Here is a 17,103-nt window from a genome sequence, read left to right on the forward strand (position 1 = left end):
CTTGTAACAACAACAACGCTGTACTATTGTACATACAAGTAATTTTTTTTCCATCTGATTTTTCGATAAATTAGTGTAATCGATGTTCTGATTTCATTTCCTTTTTGTTTCATGTCATTGTGTTAAGAAAACTGTAAACAAATTTCGATGTGAATATTAATGTTTACGTCAAATGTCAAACAATATTGTTACAGAATTGAAATGTAAGAAACGTTGAAACTGTTGTAAGATGTTTAAAATTGTAACTGAGCATCTGGTCCATACGTAGGCAATGTATTAGGATATATAGAATGCAAAACCTCTGGTGAATACCCTGTCTGTAGGGGAGCGGTAAAAGGTGGATGGCAGGCGAGCGCGGGAAAATGCACACGAGCGCTGTACGGCATAACGGGCTCAGCAGTAGTAGTCGGAGTTGGGCTTTGATCTGTGCAACACCTTCTGGATCGAGGAGGCTCTCCTGGAAGACGTAGTTTCATTGGGCCTCGAATATGCCGTTCCAACGCCTATACAGCATAGCAAAATTCCATAGGCACTAAATGAAAAAGTATTGCGACGCTATGAAGAAATAAAGTGCCGATACATCAAGAGCCATAGCTGTGGTTGTATGTATGCTCCGTGCCTCGCCATCTCGCCGCCCGCCAACCGCCGCATCAATACGAACAGGTTGAAACTTTTAGTACTGTATTCGTGTGGACCAGTGTTACTTTTGTTCCATACTGTTCAATAACAACTTAACTTTTACCAGAACTTTCCTATCATTTAATTATCCTCATCACTAACCTAGACAGGGTCCTTTCCACATGTTGTGCAATCCGAGTGTCCCGAGATGAAAAATTAAAGTTTGTGTTAATAATAATTACCTGCAGACCTAGCTATGTTAGAATGATGTTTAAAGAACTGTTTTGTTAATGAACTAGTTAATGAATGACGGAGGTCTGACAAAGTTGGAAGATAATTTTGATATTGATTTAGTAATGAAGTTTAATTATTTCGAGACAGATATAATAGTATTTAAATGAGCAGGAAATAAGATGAAAAGAGTAGTAACTCATATATTGGAAATCTTGAGCACATAATGATTTCAGTAATCAAATTTTTTTGATACAGTGATCATAACAGTTTCATGGTCCCCCCCCTTTTTTTATTCATTTGAATTCTGAAGTGTTCTAAACTGATTTGATCAACAAAGTTAAAGTCAATATTAAAAACCAAAATTTATCAGTGTTTTACCTTTATCAAAATTGACATTGTGTGTGTGTTTCGAAAGTGCTATTTCTAGGGTAACCTATGCCCGATTTTAATCAGATCAATAGACAGTACGAAGTTTTGTAGTAAACATTATAGTGTAGTGTTATGTATTTATGGTTTATCCATATCAGTACAGAAAGTGAAATTATCAGTTCAGTAGATTTTCTGGTTCTAAAATTTACCATATTATGCTGTGTTACTACGTGTTGTTTTGCATGAACGTACATCAACTTGTACAGGGAAGAAACTCAGTTAATGCCTAATTAGGCTGGCGACCGTATTATTAACAAATTGGTAGCTTCTTCTGGGTTGTTTCTTGTCCGTCGTGACGTGTGGTTGCACTTCAGACTTGCTTGACGTATCATTGTTATTACAGAGTGGGTGTAAGTCTGATTTGCCTCCATTCAGGTACACGCGGTCAATTTCTATACAAAAATCCTCTCTCATAAGGTGAAACCCGTCAACTTACCATAGTACAGGCTTTAATGAGTATCGTGTGCTACGTGCGCACGTTACAAACTACATTACTGTCTCAACAATGCTGGAAGTATTCACACGTCATTTGTTTGTTGCTAGTTTCTGTCATTGTCATAACTGGCATTGTTATTAAAACAGGACTGATCGGTTCCCCATTTTCTATAATAACCCAACATTCCAAAGCAATGGAAATTTTACACATAAACGTTACCCATTAGAAAAAAAAGTTTTAAGAACGAAAAATTTTAACAATGCAGCTGTGGCAAATTCCAAAGACGGTTTTTACCCAGTTATTACTAAAAAGTGGGGAAAGAAATGGGTTGTAACCGCGAACGAACAAATGCCGAACAATACCAGTTTTTCAGAACAAAAGAACCGATATCGGTTTTAACCGGTGCGTTCTCCCCACCCTCATACACAACCCATCTCTTGTAGTGAGTACCACTGCTATTTGTCGAGCACCTCCGTAACGCTTTCGCGCCGACTAAATGATCCCATGACGATACGTGCCGATCTTCGTGGGATTTTCCCTACCTATTCTATTAATCCAACCTGTTAAAGGGTCTCGGACTGATTAGCAATAATAAAAAATCAGCGGAAAAAGTGTTTCGTAAGCTGCTTCTCTCGAGGAAGAATTACTTACCTTTAAGATCCTTCCAATAAAACTCAGCCGTTTCTCTCATGTTACCATTCCGCTTCAGGTCTCTCTGGACAGTTCTCCCTACGTCTTTTCTTTTACGGCAGTTACTGTTTTCGGTGTTTTATCGCCAACAGTGTAACGGAACAGAAGAAGTGCTCTTAAAACTTATTTACGCGCAATAAATTAGGTTCATTTAAGTACAGCTGTCAATCCCTACACCAGTTATCGATCCTATGCAGGTCGTCCCGCATTTAACTGCCGTCTTCTGACGTTACAACATTCCTATAGACAAAAGCATCGCCTGCAAAAAGCGACGTCTTGCTTCCGACGTACAGGTTCCTGTACTGTGACCTTCCAGGAGGTGTTTTTGAAATTTAAGACTTCGTAAAACGTTATTTCAATGCCCTTCTCAGGATTTTAAATGTTTGAATCCAACATTTGTTTCACATCGCTTCAGCCACAGCAAAAGTTGTATACTACCACTACTTAACTGAAGTTTTAATTCGACATGGTATCACGGTACTACAGGTTTTAATTTTTAATGTTGACTTTGCCTTACTCTGACATGTTACAGTAATTTTATGCTTCTCAAGAAGGCTAGGTTAATCTAGCTGAAACCTGGACAAAGACCAGAAAATTTTAGCAACTGAGGCGGATTTTTCAAATATATATTAGTCTATCACAGTTGCTGACGGGGTGCAATATGATAAAAATTCTTCGCTTTCTCAGGAAAGGCCACGGCGCCTGGAACTGGCTACGAATGCTTGTGTTACTTAAATTTGTAATGCATGACTCTTTGATTACATTCCACCATCACACGCACAGCGATCGTGACCGCGTGCAGACAAGCGTAGAGGAAAAGGTACTGCATGTGTGAAACCCTGCTCCGCTGTAAGAGAGCGCCTGCTTGTCCTAATCAGATCACCGCCTATGCACTATTAGGCAACGGAAAATCAACGATGGCTGCGACAAGTGGAACATCAGCGACCTTGGCAGGTTAATGTATGGTGCGGTATTATGGGAGGAAGGATAATTGGCCCCAATTTTATCGATGGCAATCTAAATGATGCAGTGTATGCTGATTTCCTACGTAATGTTCTACCGATGTTACTACAAGATGTTTCAGTCCATGACAGAATGCCGATGTACTTCAAATATGATGGATGTCCGGCACATGGCTCGCGTTCGGTTGAAGCGCTATTGAATAGCACAATTCATGACAGGTGGATTGGTCGTCGAAGCACCATACCGTGGCCAGCACGTTCACCGGACCTGACGTCCCCGGATTTCTTTCTGTGGGGAAAGTTGAAGGATATTTGCCATCGTGGTCTACCGACAACGCCTGACAACATGGGTCAGCGCATTGTTAATGCTTGTGCGAACATTACGGAAGGCGAACTACTCGCTGTTGAGAGGAATGTCGTTACACGTATTGCCAAATGCTCTGAGGTTGACGGACATCATTTTGAGCATTTGTTGCATTAATGTCGTATTTACAGGTAATGACGCTGTAAAAGCATGCGTTCTCAGAAATGGTAAGTTCACAAAGGTACGTGTATCACATTGGAATAACCGAAATAAAATGTTCAAACGTATCTACGTTCTGTGTTTGAATATAAAAAAACCTACCTGTTACCAACTGTTAGTCTAAAATTGTGAGCCATATGTTTGTGACTATTACAGCGCCATCTATCCCAAAGGGAAAAAAGTGGTCCAACTAAACCATTCATATTTCATTAGGTACTGCACGAATATATACTAAAAATGGGGGTTCCCATTTTTAAAAAAGGCAGCTGATATCCGTTTGACCTATGGCAGCGCCATCTAGCGGGCCAACCGTAGCGCCATCTGGTTTCCCCCTTCAAGCTAGACGAGTTTCGTTGCTTGTAGTTTCTTCGTTTGACGCTCATTTCGTGAGATATTTGGCCCGGTCACTATCAATGGACCACCCTGTATATCAGTACCCACATATACCTGTAACAAATGAAATCGTGTCTCGCCGAAACCGTCGCCGTCTGCAGCTCACTCCACTTGCGAAATTCACGGCAGGTGCCCGCCGAACGCTCGAGGGAGGTGAAAGAGGGCCGGCCGCCTCCCCCGCGTCTGGATCCGCCGAGCCAGCCAATATCTCCATCCCCGATACGCCGGCTCGATCCCCCTTTTCACACGGCTCGTGTTCCGCGCCGCGGCAGAATTTGCACGTAAGGCGAGGCGAGGCAAGGTAAGCATACGGGGCCTGCCTCATGCATACGGAAATATTCGGCGGCGGCGGCGCGGAGTCACACGCAGTGTGAAGTGCTCGCATACTTTTTACGAGGCGGCTGTTCACAAAGGGGCGCATCGCCGAGATACTGGGCTGTGCCTCAACCGCCCAAATGTTGTCGTTCCGGTGGTTTACTTAAATCTCGCGCCAGTGTTCGCTGGTGGTGGTGTTGGGGGAGGGGTAGGTGGTGAACACGCTCTGAAGGGAGCTGGTTCACCAGACAGAACATAACGTGCTCCTCAACGTATCTGAGACTGCAGCGCTCTCCAAAGGCAATTGTCGGCTACATCTTGGAAACAAAGTACCAAGTCTGCTTACGAAAATGGACGCGCATAAAGTAGCTACTTTTTCAAATACGCAGTTACGTGCCTGGGGTAGGCAGTGTTTACGGAGCTAACGTTTATTTTCAGCATTATAGAAACGTGGTTATTCTTTCAATATGTCTATTGAAACGCACATTTGCTTCCTTAGGCACATACGACTTATCTTAGAAGACAGATTAAGGAAAGGCAAACCTACGTTTCTAGCATTTGTAGAATTACAGAAAGCTTTTGACAATGTTGATTGGAACACTCTCTTTCAAATTCTGAAGGTGGCAGGGGTCAAATACAGAGGGCGAAAGGCTATTTACAATTTGCACAGAAACAAGATAGCAGTTATAAGAGTCGAGGGACTTGAAAGTGAAGCAGTGGTTGAGAAGGGAGTGAGACAGTGTTTTAGCCTCTCCCCGATGTTAGTCAATCTGTATATTGAGCAAGCAGTAAAGGAAACAAAAGAAAAATTCGTAGTAGGTATTAAAATCCATGCAGAAGAAATAAAAACATTAAGCTTCGCCGATGACATTGCAATTCTGTCAGAAACAGCAAAGGACTTGGAAGAGCAGTTGAACGGAATTGACAGTGTCTTGAAGGGAGGATATAAGATGAACATCAACAAAAGCAAAACGAGGATAATGGAATGTAGTCGAATTAAGTCGGGTGATGCTGAGGGAATTAGATTAGGAAATGAGACACTTAAAGTAGTAAAGGAGTTTTGCTATTTGGGGAGCAAAATAACGGATGATGGTCGAAGTAGAGAGGATATAAAATGTTGACAGGCAATGGCAAGGGAAGCGTTTCTGAAGAAGAGAAATTTGTTAACATCGAATGTAGATTTAAGTGTCAGGAAGTCGTTTCTGAAAGTATTTGTATGGGGTGTAGCCATGTATGGAAGTGAAACGTGGACGATAAACATTTTAGACAAGAAGGAAGTAGAAGCTTTCCAAATGTGGTGCTACAGAAGAATGCTGAAGATGAGATGGGTAGATCACATAAGTAATTAGGAGGTACTGAATAGAATTGGGGAGAAGAGTAGTTGTGGCACAACTTGAGTAGAAGAAGGGATCGGTTGGTAGGACATGTTCTGAGGCATCAAGGGATCACCAATTTAGTATTGGAGGGCAGCGTGGAGGGTAAAAATCGTAGAGGAAGACCAAGAGATGAATATACTAAGCAGATTCCGAACGATGTAGGTTGCAGTAGGTACTGGAAGACGAAGAAGTTTGCACGGAATAGAGAAGCATGGAGAGCTGCATCAAACCAGTCTCAAGACTGAAGACCACAACAACAACAACAACAACACAGGCACATAGAGGCCATGTTGTTCTGTCAACAGTATGCACAGCCAATGACGTAGGCGGCAACTTGCAATTCATTGGCCATTCCCTGGCACAGTCACAAAAACGAACAAACTCATTCCTGAACGCTCCTGAACGGAGTGCGTTCAGATACATAAAATTGAATATTCCACAACATACTGCTATTCAGTCAATAAGTGTGTCCCAGTATCTTTGTTCAAACTTGAAGCTGAATGTAAAAGGAAAGAAAAAAAAAAAAGAAAAACAACTCTCCACAACACAATCTACGCCTCTATCCACTAAACTTAAGATGACATATGTAATCGATATTTTCGATGTCACATCCTGAGGCTTTACCTGCCGATATGTCATTACCTGGCATTTAATGGTAACAAATCGTACCACAAACGACGTATTTTTGAAAAAAGGTATGAATTCGTAATTTATGTGTTTTTTTTCAAATATCTGTAATTAATATTTAAAAACTAATAGCTACATGTATACAAACAACAAAGAACACTTTAGCAGATGAAAAATAGAATCTCACGAAGATGCTGCAACTGCAGTGAAACATGTTAGGCTTAAAAAACAAAATTGTGTTTTGCTACAGGCGGACCCTATCCAAAAACATACAACGAAGCAAATCTGCTGTCATCCAACACTGTCTGGAATATATTCGTACCTAGTAAGGTGGCGCAGTTGTTAGCACACTGGCCTCGCATTCGGGAGCACGACGGTTCAAACCTACGTCCAGCCTTCCAGATTTATGTTTACCACGATCTTCCTAAATCGTTCGAGGTAAATGGCGGGCACGACGGATTTCCTTCCCCTTGCTTGCGCTCTGTATCTAATGACCTCGATGTCGACGGGATTTGTTGTTGTTTCTACAGTGATCGTTTTGTTCCACTTACACCTTAAAGTAGATAAATCGTTTAAGTCAAAATTACGATTTGAAAACTTGTTATTTGATTGTCTGAAATTATTTAATACTGTGCGTGTGTGTCTGTGTATTTACATAATGTTTCCTTACATTTTCTTTTTACTCATCCTCATCACTGTCAAACATTATATATTGAGTTGCCACTGTCACTCTCACTATTTGCCAGCCGTAAAAACAAACATGGCGGGCAGTGGAACAATTGAAGGTGTAAAAACAAGATGGCTGACAGTGGAACAGCTGAAGGTGTTCCTGGCGGTTCTTCTGAATCTTTCAGAGGTGTCTGTGACTTTCTTACTATTTTTTTTATTTTGTGTGTGTGTGTGGGGGGGGGATGGTGCTGGGGGGGGGGGGAGGGGAGCGGAGAGCTCTATAGGTTGGTCTTGTCTAATAATTCTTTAAGGGCAGAGAACAGAGTGCCATAGCAGAGAGCTGTGTATTCGTTTATCACTTGTTTGCCTTCCACTATGGCTTTTGTATCTGATAATTTTCTTCAATTATTAGTTTTTGTGGCGGACTGTTGCTGCATTAGAGAATTTCCAAATCCGTATTGATGTCTGTTGGGTTATGTTGTTTTACTCGACTGTTCTTTACAACTCTGCTCGGCTGTTCTGGCAGTCTGACCCACGCATGCGATGTCACAACAGCTCGAAATGCGGCACACACTCCGCTTTCGAGGACGTAAATCGTCTTTAACGTAAAAAGAAGACCTTTAATCATTACTGACGCGAGTTATACACTGGATCCCATGCTATCGCAGAAGCCTACCGATCTTTTCGGACAGCTCTCTTCCTCGGTCTGAGACTCAATGTCTTTCTCAGGCGTTCTCGTTTTTGACTGCAACGCCCACTCAGTTCGATGATCTGAGTACACATTCGTCCCCAAACTGATAGCAGCTGTTGCAGGTCTTCGTCGATGTCCTCCTGGTCTGAAAGAGTTTGAGCTCTATGGACCATAGACTTTAGCGCCGAATTTCTTAATGACACACGGAGATGGCACGATCTGTGGAGACAGATGTCACTATACGTAAGTTTTCTATATACGCTGTGGCTCAAGGACTCTTTCCCTTCTTCTGTTAGCAGGTTGAGGAAAGGTTTTGGTCTTGTTTATCAAGTTTTATTGTGAATTTTATGTCACGATGGATGGACTTTAAGAGTTTTAGGAACTCTCGAAGCTTTTCCGCTCCATGTGCCCACACCAGAAACGTATCGTCCGCGTTCAGATAGAAACAGGTTGGTTTCAACGTGGTGGATTCTAGAGCATTTGCTTCAAAGCGGTCTATGTATAGGGTTGCCCCCATAGGTAATACCGTACTACTAGAGTTGCGCTCTACCAAAGCTATGGTTCGGTCGTCTTCGTACGCTACATAAATGACGTAGAAAATTGTAGGATTACCTGTAATATTCATAGCATTGCTATGGAAAGAAACATAAACGAAGGTGTGAGAAGAAAATGGGAGCCGACGACTTCTCTTCGTTTTTTGTTTATTTTCTACGCTTTTATGTAACCAAAGCAATTACGTTTCATGAGAGTGCAGTTTACATGCACAAACATTAAAAAATCTATCTTATTAATGTTCTTTTTTGTACTCATCACGATCAAAGGCGATAGTTTCTTGTTATTATTGATAAGTGCGACAGTTCTTTACGAATAACAGAAACGTGTTTTGTATAAGCTGGACGAAGTATGCAGGCGCTGTCTGATATATTTTTCTTCCGCGTTTTTTATTTTACGTTTTCATTTGAGTAAATTGCGTTCTGTAGCGCTGTGTGCTAAAGCTGTGTTGTTTTTGTATTTTTACTACAACATCCCTCTTTTTCACGTTAAAAATCGTATTCAAATAAAACCTGAATTAAACATTCACAGTTTTAATTTTGATATAAATAGTGTTTATTTTTACGCAACAGGCAGGAGGATAACTATGTAGAATAAAAACGATCCGAGAGTTGAGCTTTATACAGAGTGTTTCAAAATGAACATACCGGTTTTGATTGTAGCGTTTATTACGTTCAACTTACAATTGTAAATAATACACAAAATGAAAGAGCAGCTCACAACAGTTTTGTTTGTATATCTGCGCGCAATGAGAAGAGTATGGAATGGCAAAGAATGACTAAAAACGTGTTGAAGGAGTACGAAGTCTTTCACGCTTAGCCCCAAGAAATATCCCCGCGGAAAGTTTATGGGCCTTTCTTTTTCGGTGAACCAACTGTGATTGGTGTTTCTTATCTTGATGTGCGACAGCCGCGCGGGATTAGCCGAGCGGTCTCAGGCGCTGCAGTCATGGACTGTGCGGCTGGTCCCGGCGGAGGTTCGAGTCCTCCCTCGGGCATGGGTGTGTGTGTGTGTTTGTCCTTAGGATAATTTAGGTTAAGTAGTGTGTAAGCTTAGGGATTGATGACCTTAGCAGTTAAGTCCCATAAGATTTCACACACATTTGAACATTTTGATGTGCGACAGCTGCGGCCCGTGCCTCAATGAGAAGAAGCTGAACAACACACCTTTATTTCGGAGCAAGATGGTGCGCCGACCCACTGGCGTAACTCAGTACCGACTGGTTAAACGACGTTGCATCCGACCTGTGAATTGGGCGCAATGGGCCGGCTGATGACCTCCACGTTGACGCACGAGCTGACGCGATCGTGTGCATGTGCCTCCGATACCAGCTCATCTATCCGAGTTCAGAAACAGTGTTATTGCAACAGTTACTGCTGACACATTGATCAAGGTTTCGGTACAACTCGCCAATCGACTCGATATGTGATCGGTGTTCACACTGGATAATTCTAAGAAAAACTTCTTGTGTTTCTCTTTCATTTGGTGTATTATTTTTAATTGTAAGGTGAATGTAATATATGCTACAAAGCCTTAAAACCCTTATATTCATTTTGAAACACCCTGTATATATCCATTCAATTTCTAGACGTTTTACGGCTTCCGCTTTTTAAGGGCACCTAGTAAGACACCGACCGCATACGTAAAGGCAACGACCGTAAAAGATAACGCCCGATAGGTAAGCGACACTCCTAGCGTATCGAGTGATAGAACAACAATTAAAATCGCTCAAAAGAGGATAGGCCGCTGGACCTGATGGGGTGCCAGTTCGATTTTACACAGAGTACGCGAAGGAACATGCCCCCTTCTTGCAGCCATGTACCGTAGGTCTCAAGAAGAGCGTAGCGTTCCAAAAGATTGGAAAAGGGCACAGGTCATCCCCGTTTTCAAGAAGGGACGTCGAACTATAGACCTATATCTCTAACGTCGGTCAGTTGTAGAATTTTGGAACACGTATTACGTTAGAGTATAATGACTTTTCTGGAGACTAGAATTCTACTCTGCAGGAATCAGGATGGGTTTCGAAAAATACGATCGTGTGTAACCCAGCTCGCGCTATTCGTCCACGAGACTCAGAGGGCCATAGACACGGGTCCCCAGGTAGATGCCGTGTTTCTTGACTTCCGCAAGGTGTTCGATACAGTTCCTCACAGTCGTTTAATGAACAAAGTAAGAGCATAAGGACTATCAGACCAATTGTGTGATTGGATTGAAGACTTCCTAGATAACAGAACGCAGCATGTCATTATCAATGGAGAGAAGTCTTCCGAAGTAAGAGTGATTTCAGGTGTGCAGCAGGGGAGTGTCGTAGGACCGTTGCTATTCACAATATCAATATATATATATATATATATATATATATATATATATATATATATATGTATATATGTATATATATATATAAGACCTTATGGATAAAATCGGAAGTTCGCTGAGGCTTTTTGGGGATGATGCTGTAGTACATCGAGAGGTTGTAACAACGGAAAATTGTACTGAAATACAGGAGGATCTGCAACGAATTGACGCATGGTGAAGCGAATGGCAATTGAATCTCAATGTAGACAAGTGCAATGTGCTGCGAATACATAGATAGAAAGATCCCTTATCATCTAGCTACAATATAGCAGGTCAGCAACTGGAAGCAGTTAATTCCATAAATTATCTGGGAGTAGGCATTAGGAGTGATATAAAATGGAATGATGATATAAAGTTGATCGTCGGTAAAGCGGACGCCAGACAGAGATTCATTGGAAGAATCCTACGGAAAAGCAGTCCGAAAACAAAGGAAGTAGGTTACAGTTCGCTTGTTCGCCCACTGCTTGAATACTGCTCACCGGTGTAGGATCCGTACCAGATAGTGTTGATAGAAGAAATAGAGAAGATCCAACGGAAAGCAGCGCACTTCGTTACAGGATCATTTAGTAATCGCGAAAGCGTTACGGAGATGATAGATAAACTCCAGTGGAAGACTCTGCAGGAGAGACGCTCAGCATTTCGGTATGGGCTTTTGTTGAAGTTTCGAGAACATACCTTCACCGAGGAGTCAAGCAGTATATTGCTCCCTCCTACGTATATCTCGCGAAGAGACCGTGAGGATAAAATCAGAGAGATCAGAGCCCACACAGAGGCATACCGACAATCCTTCTTTCCACGAATAATACGAGACTGGAATAGAAGGGTGAACCGATATACACAAGGTACACTCCGCCACACACCGTCAGGTGGCTTGCGGAGTGTGGGTGTAGATGTAGATAGAAAATGCAGATACCATCCTATCTGACCAAAGCTACTAATGAAAGTACCATAGTCGTAGTTTTCAGCTCTGCTTATTAAACATCGCCACCCTACTAGGTTTCTCATAATATTTTCCTTCGAAAAGAAAATACGTTGACGTCGGAATGTGCCTAAAATAATTCAGTAAAGCAATGGTCGCAGTTCCCCGCAATTATTTCCAAGGATTCAGAAAGTGGGACTCACGTAGAGAGGGGAGAGTACATCGAAACCCACCATAATATCCGGAGCAGCAGTTGACTTTGGTGGTGCACAAAATGACGACTGGATCAATAGACGAAATATTGTGCATAAAACGGAAACAACTTGTAATATTATTGGATTTCAGCTACTTTCTATATGAGATATTTGTCATTAAAGAAAAGGACAGCCAACGAGCTGTAAGCCGTAAAGATGCTAAGCAACACAGCGCGAGAGTAAAGAGATGAAATATTTTGTTATACCAAAACACGCGTCCAGAGTGTAAATACTCTAAATAAACACTATGACCCGCTGGGCGCAGATATTTAAAACCATTGCCGCAGCGCTTGATAGCAAGAAGCTGTGAAACAGAAGAAAGAACAATCTATCTTTTGTTAAAAAATATTCTAGAGACTTCATTGTCTTTGTACTTTTGGTCGCCGACATGTTAAGACGTACTACATAGCATTGCTACAGGTTTTTTGTGTAAAAACTATGTAAAACGAGGTACAAACGTTTCGGTAACTCGGGTGAGGATATAATGTACTTACGCACAGACAATGACATTTAATTTTAAGAAGGAACGGACTGACAAAGCAGCGATTATTGGACTGCGCCATGTACAAAAGAAATATCAGATGTAAGTCATGTATTTATTGTATATTTGTCAATGTCTAGAAGTTTAAAGCCAATTTGTTCACAGTATATTAATATCTTACGATGCAGTAATTTTCTTCTTATTCTTTTCTTTCACTAACCAAAAATGATGTTCAAATTGTATATGGGCTTTGTTACAGGTTCGCTCTTTATCGCGGTGTCTCGAGTATGTTTGGGAGGCCACTAATGTGTTCAACTTCCGATCTAGTAATGTTTCTCTTACGAAATTCCACTAATTTGCTTTCATTTCCATTTTTATATTCAAATAGGTCCCTTAGGTATTTTCATCGAAGATTCTGATTGCGTGAAGGCAATCCGGGTGAAAAGGTCAATTATTCGCGTAATCAATCCGTACGTCTCCTGAACACAATGGAGAACCGACGCATCGGTGATCAATTAATAATCTCTCTCTCTTTTAAAGTCGTACTGAAAAACGGCCACACAGGATAGTACGCAATCTGGTGCCAGGTAGCATTTTGCCAGTAAATATTACCGACCAACAGTTAAAGCATCACTATTATTATTTGCTACTACTTCCTATACAGAATAGGCAAGTTCCTAACGCCAGAAACTGGAGTGAACACCCGGAAGGACACCGTTAATCCGGCCCCTGTTTCGCTGCTTCAGTTTTTATCCCAGCAGGAAAGCCCGGAGCAGCGAAGCCGCCTTGCGGAGCACAGACACACCCTCTCTCGCTGGCGAGCGGCGGTGTTCTTGTCGTGTGTCGAGGGGAAGGGTCGCGGCGGCGGGATCAGGGCGGCCGTTATTTGGTTTGGCAGCCGACCAGGCAGAGCAAACACGCGGCCGGCCATTGTTCCCAGCGCTGCCTGCGTCGGCTGTCGCCGCGGTGTGTTAATCCGCGCCCTCGCAGAGTCCAGCCACTCGGGTTACAAAGACAGTGAAGCGCAGCCGACGAATCGCGGCCAGGTATCACAACACGTTAACACTGCTAAGTAAGAAAACAAGGCCCGTGTCATAATACGGGGTGTTCAAAAAGGCTCTCCGCTGTGCCGTATGATTGTTAGCCGCGCGTGCCGTATGCCGCAGTGAATATACCGAAATGAAAGTCAGTGAAATACAAGTTATTAATTTATTGAATATTTTCTACTTACAAATTTTCACATTAAATGTTGAAAGTGTCCCCCCTGTTACTGAATACTCAATGCAGTTCGTCTAATCATGTTTCCAAACATAAGCTGTACCATTTCTTCTGCAACAGAAGCAGTGAAAGTGCATGTTGCAGTTTTCAGTTAATCGAGGGATTGTGGACGGTTTTTATAGACAGTTGCTTTCGCTGCACCGCAGAAGAAAAAGTCAGGTGGTGTTAGGTCAGGCGATCGTGGAGGCCAAAGTCCGTGTGAAGTTATGAGATCACCAAAAACATCAGCGAGCAGCGACATTGAAACGCGAGCTGTATGCGCGGTTCCACCATCTTGTTGAAAATAACCGTTCAGTTTTTCACTTAACACACGTTCTCCTATGAATAGGTACAGAATAGTACTGCACTATCTTTGTGCGTTTATGGTTTCGTTGAAAAATATGGGACCCACAATCCGACGTCTAGAAATTGCAATCCAAACTCCTATTTTCAAAAATGAAGTGGTTCCTCATGAATACACAGTGGATTTGCAGTACTCCACATACGAGAATTTTGCGAGTTCATGTACCCGGAGAAATGAAACCACGCCTCATCAGTGAAAAAGTTTCATTAAGAATGTCCCTTCCATTTTGTTGAACGACATTTTTGAACCATTGACAATAATGCAGTCTCTTGCCATGATCAGTATTTTTCAGTTCTTCCACCACTGTCACTTGTGTATGGGAAAAGTTCTAATTTTTTCCTTACAGCTGTGTGGGCCGTTCCGACACTAACATCGAATTCCTGAGCGAGTTTTCTAACTGACTTGTCCGGACTCATGGACATTTTATCGGAAATATCGAGTAGTTTATCCTCAGACAAAACGCTAGGACGACCACTTCTCGGTGCATCTCTCACTGAACCCGTACTTCGAAATTTGTTAATCAAATCTCGTACAGTATCGCGATGTGGGAGTGATGTCTCCGGGAAAACTGTGTTAAATGTTTGACGAACTGAAACTGTGTATTTACTGCCAGCTTTGAACACCTGTTCCACTAAAAACACACGTTAGTATTTTAACAGTGATAAAAACGAAACAAACGAACAAAGGAACTAAACGTCCACGTCAACACGGAACGGCACACACCAACAATACTACTGACGCTGGCTGAGATAAACGAAACAGTGGAATGCTGGGAGAGTCCACTAGAAGGGAAGTAACCGAGGCAGGCGAACAATCCACACAGCACGCGCGGCTAACAGTCATACGGCACTGCGGAGAGACTCTTTGAACACCCCGTAGAAATACGCCATGTTACTGCACAGCACAGGCAGACGATAATCGCATTTCGCGTTTATTTAACGGCTTAAAGTTTATATGAATGATTCCTGTCTATGTCGTGCGCACACTTTTTATTAATAACACGTTTTGACACACTCATGGATACAATGACGGGAAACAAATTCCAACACCAAAGCGGAGTTGTGCGAGTAACACGGAAGTTGGTAGGCATGTTTCTACAGCTAAAAGATGACGCCTATGGCACGTCTGAAAGACACGTCTATTCAGATTTCGCGTCAGTCGCAAAAGGTTGCTGCTAGTAGCGCCACAATGAATATGCGAATCAGTTTTGCTTTAAATACGGTCGTGAGCGCTAGATACCTTTGAGATTGGGCGTACTGAGAGTTGAGGTAGTCTAGAATCACTTTAAGACGGCGACGACGACGGCGACGCATTTATCAACAGGTCACTAAGCTTCAACGAGTTCGTGTGATAGGACTATGAGAAGCTATCGCTATTCCATGACTTCTGTTACCTCAGCGTACGGCAGATTACCTGCATCTCTTGTTGGTCGATGTCTTCCTTGACGGTGATAGGATATTCCAGCAGGGTAACAGCGTGTGCCACGTGGCAAGATTTGTACTACAGTGGTTTGGGTAGCATGACAGTGATCTCATGTTGACGTCTAGGCCAGCAAATTCGTCTGATCCAAACTCAATTGAACAAATCTGGGACGCCATCAGGCGCCAGCTCCACGTCCACAAGCCAGTAGCCTGTAATTGACGGGAACTGCTTGACCTGTGCGTAGCCATACCTCCGGGAACATACCAAGGACTAACAGAATCCATAAAACGCAGAAACGCATTGCATTCCAAGGATGGGCTATTAAGCTATTAAGCAGCTGCTCGTAATGTTTTCAACTCATCAGTGTATAAAATAAGGATGAGAACATTAATAAAATATCATGTTTCTTTCTCCTTAAATAAGCTGACAGTACACTCACATAATAGAGGAGAGAAAGTGGATTACAAGTTGTTAGGCAGTTACCTTGAATAAGTGGAGAGACAGTTGCGTGAGACAGGGAACTACATTGATAAAAAAGTCAACCGCCGCCAGGCGGAGCTTATGGGACATATTCTACAACGTACACTGTAAAGCCATCCACATTAAATCGGAAACTACATTCCATAAACGGAAGTGACGATTTTACATCAACAATTGACCGCCTTTACGTATATTCAAAAGAGATGTTACCAAACACTTAGCGCGTGTGTTGTAATCCGACGCACAGACGTGGGAAACTTGATTAATTTACGATGTATAGTAAAATAAAGTTCCTGACGTACACGATGCACAGTACAGACATTCTGCGAGAAACGTCTTAATAACTAGGTTTCAATGGAAACTGATTTTCGGTGCGACTACGAGGCAGCTGTTTTTAAGTTGGTATGGTTCCCGTAACACCGCTTTTTGCATAAAAGACTTTTCCTTCCTTTCTCAGGTAGCCATGTTTCAGCACATATGTGCCAGCTTTAGCAAATCTCGCTTCGATTGGCGCTCAATATAAACGAACTAAAGCAGGCAACAGCCAGGCACATTTTTCACACGAGGTCTTATGTTCGGTCACGGAACAATGAGAATTACTTACTTACTAAATACCAACATCGTGTTCCTCATTGACGGGCGACGGCCTCGCCGCAGTGGATACACCGGTTCCCGTGAGATCACCGAAGTTAAGCGCTGTCGGGCGCGGTTGGCACTTGGATGGGTGACCATCCAGGCCGCCATGCGCTGTTGCCATTTTTCGGGGTGCACTCAGCCTCGTGATGCCAATTGAGGAGCTACTCGACCGAATAGTGGCTGCTCCGGTCAAGAATACCATCATAACGACCGGGAGAGCGGTGTGCTGACCCCACGCCCCTCCTATCCGCGTCCTCATCTGAGGATGACACGGCGGCCGGATGGTCCCGATGGAGTGGCAGTCCTCATTGAGATTTCCTCTTACATATCGTTGGCGTCACTCAGAAAGAAACGATTCAGAGGCTGTAAAAATTGCTGAAGGGATCGTACTGCCATTGCCTGTTTTGATGCCATTGGCTG

The 17,103-nt window shown here is 42.6% G+C and overlaps 1 pseudogene; it reads left to right on the forward strand.

Moving 5' to 3' along the window:
* The first annotated feature begins 16,685 nt into the window (after positions 1-16,685).
* On the forward strand, positions 16,686-16,803 carry LOC124790839 (annotated as a pseudogene).
* The last annotated feature ends 300 nt before the right edge of the window (positions 16,804-17,103 follow it).

The sequence above is a fragment of the Schistocerca piceifrons genome, chromosome 3, assembly GCF_021461385.2.
Source record: "Schistocerca piceifrons isolate TAMUIC-IGC-003096 chromosome 3, iqSchPice1.1, whole genome shotgun sequence".
NCBI lineage: Eukaryota > Metazoa > Arthropoda > Insecta > Orthoptera > Acrididae > Schistocerca > Schistocerca piceifrons.